Genomic DNA, 3,100 nt, shown 5'->3' on the forward strand with positions numbered 1-3,100 from the left:
TTGTTGGGGGTTTACAATTTCATCTAATCCGCCCTCTCTTATCTACTCCTCTTGAATATTAGTTTGATTAATTCAATTGTTATGCGACTTTCTTAGCCTCCCCTTAACCCGATCCCTCGGGCGGTGCGTCGACTCTTCAAATCTTCATTTTTCTACTCTTTTCTTAAGTCAACGACCTGTATCTTTAACTTCATTCTTCACTTTCTCAAAAATAGCTACAAAACAATGCAAAACAAGCATAATATCGCTAAAAACAGCTTTTGACTCTCTACAGACTCATTTATTGACTTTTGCTTGATTCTAGGCTCATTCCAAGTAGCAAAGGGCGTAATTCGGTCCAAATTGACATATGAAAATAACTGTTTTTCAACCTTCATCAGTTCTCCACCTGTTCAGGAACCACAGCAGTTGCAGTTTCATGAGCCTGCCCATTCTTCATCAGCTGTTGGTAGGAGATTAGAAAGCAAGCTTAATTCTCTTGTGAGTTTGGTGACACAACTGGCATCCAACCAGAGATCAGCACCTCCATTTGCATCTATTAAACGGCTGTGTGCTATATGTCCTTCCAATGACCACTATACAGATGCATGTCCTTCTTTGCAGCACCCTGTTGCTCATGATGAGCCTCAAGCTTATGTTACCAACATCTACAATAACAGGCAGCCACAACAGCAAAATCAGAGGCAACAACAACAGCAAAAGGCACCTGCCCAACCAATTCCTCATCCTTCTACGTCTTTTAAGCCTACATTGAATGAGTTGTGGGGGCAGATGGTCAGGCAGTTCAATGAGGAACAGTCTCAAGCTTTAGAGGGATCATCATTTCAGACTGTTCAACCTCTAGATGATGTTGGTGCCATCCACATAGGAGATGGGGAACCGAGTCATGAGCTTACTATTGTGCCATCTACTTGTTACCAATAAGGAGTATTGGTAAAACTTGAAGATATGTTTTAATGATGCTGCAACTTAAAGATTTTGGATATAGTAGGAAAATATTTAAAAAAGCAACTTGTAGATTTTGAATGTAGTAGGAAAATGTTAAACATTGTAATTTTTACTGGTATAATCGATTATGGTTAAGCTATAATCGATTATCACATGCTTTTGTACTAGAATAATCGATTATCATGAAGCAATAATCGATTATCACAAGTCATACTTGAATAATCGATTATCACTTCATATAATCGATTATCACTTTTTGAAACCTCTATAACGGACTTGAATAATCGATTATCACTAACAATAATCGATTATTCATGGCAGTTGGGAGCTGACCTTTGGCATTCTGTGTACTTGGCTATATATGAGATTTTGGAGAACTTAGAACTTAACATTTTTTGAACTGAGAAAGCTGAGAACACTGTGTGTCAGAGGAACGTTCTTAGAAAGCTTTTTGTTCATTGTTCCCTTGCTTGGTCTTGTGAAAGGAGAGGCTCGCGTATCGTGTGTTGATAGTCGGAGCAGACTCTCTTCAAGTTAGCGAGGTACTCTGCCTAGTCTTGTGAAAGGAGAAGCTCACGAATCGTTGGTCGATTGCCAGAGCGGTTCTCTTCAAGTTGGTAGAGTGGTTCTTTTCGTTCTTTTCTTGTTCATTTGATTGTAATCTGTTAAACCATTTTTAGTGGAACTGTTAATCACTATTTGTAGTGATTAACGACTAGACGTAGATTTTGTTGAATCGAACCAGTATAAAAATACTCGTGTGATTTTTCTATTCCCTACACTCATTTTATTTAACGCATACCAACTATTTGATTAATTTTCCGAAAGAAAATTATTTTTGCTAAAAGGACCAAATTAATTTTAATTGTGATCGAACACGCTTTCCGCTCTTTGTGTTTTAATTTCGCTGCGTTTTTACTCTTCGAAAATTACCCCCTCCGATACCATCAATTGGTATCAGAGCTTGCTTTGATAGTTTTTCAATATATTTGCGAAAATGGCCGGTCACAATCAAAACCATGTATATGCTGAGGGTGCTTCCATTAACAGACCTCCATTTTCTACTGGTGATAACTATGCTTTTTGGAAAGTGAGAATGGAGATTTTCATGGGGTCTATTGATAGAGGCATCTGGGAAGCTGTACAAAATGGCCCCTATATTCCTATGAATACTGTTGATGGTGTAGAGACAGAAAAACCCTATTTTAATTGGACTGCTAAAGAAAATAGACAAGCTCAGTTTGATATTAAAGCTCGCAATATAATTTCTTCTGTCGTTGTACTTGATGAATTTTATAGAATTTCAGTGTGTAAGACAACACAGGAAATGTGGGAAGTCCTCAGAGTCACTCATGAAGGAATAGAGGACGTGAAACGCGCTAGGAAGAACACTCTCATTCAGGAATATGAGATGTTCAGAATGCAACCTGGAGAAACGATCTCTGACGTTCAAAAACGATTCACTCACATTGTGAATCACTTAACAGGGTTGGGTAAGACTTTTGATACTGATGAACTTAATGTGAAAATTCTTAAATCCTTGGACAGGTCTTGGCAACCAAAGGTGACTGCCATCTCGGAGTCTCAAAATCTTACTCAGATGTCAATGCCAATCCTGTTTGGAAAGCTCCGTGAGCATGAACTCGAGTTGAGGAGATTGACTGCTGAAGAGGATCAAGGCAAGAGGAAAACTCTAGCTTTCAAGTCCGAAATTTCTAAAGGAAAAAGCTCTACGAGGATCGAAGAAGATGACTCTGATGATGAAGAAAACATGAGCTTGATGATAAAGAAATATGCAAAGTTCATGAAAGCAAAGGGAAAGGAGAAGTTTCACAAAGAAAAGAAAGAAAGTCAAGAATCTCCATCAAACGTGAAGTGCTTCGGTTGTGGAGAAAGAGGACACGTAAAATCTGAGTGTCCTAAGAGCAAAAAAAGTGAAGACAAAAAGGAAAGAAAATTTCAAAGGAAAAAGAAAGCATAAATAGCTTGGGAGGATAATGCCTCTAGCTCAACAAGCTCAAGTGACACAGAAGAAGAAGCCAATCTATGCCTTATGGCAGATTCTGAAGAAACAGGAAGCCAAGTAAGTGATTCTAGTTTTGAATCCAGTGAATTAAATTTACAAAAGGCTTTCTTTGATTTAATGAATGAA

The sequence above is a fragment of the Vigna radiata genome, unplaced genomic scaffold (genome assembly GCF_000741045.1).
Source record: "Vigna radiata var. radiata cultivar VC1973A unplaced genomic scaffold, Vradiata_ver6 scaffold_108, whole genome shotgun sequence".
In the NCBI taxonomy this organism is placed as follows: domain Eukaryota; kingdom Viridiplantae; phylum Streptophyta; class Magnoliopsida; order Fabales; family Fabaceae; genus Vigna; species Vigna radiata.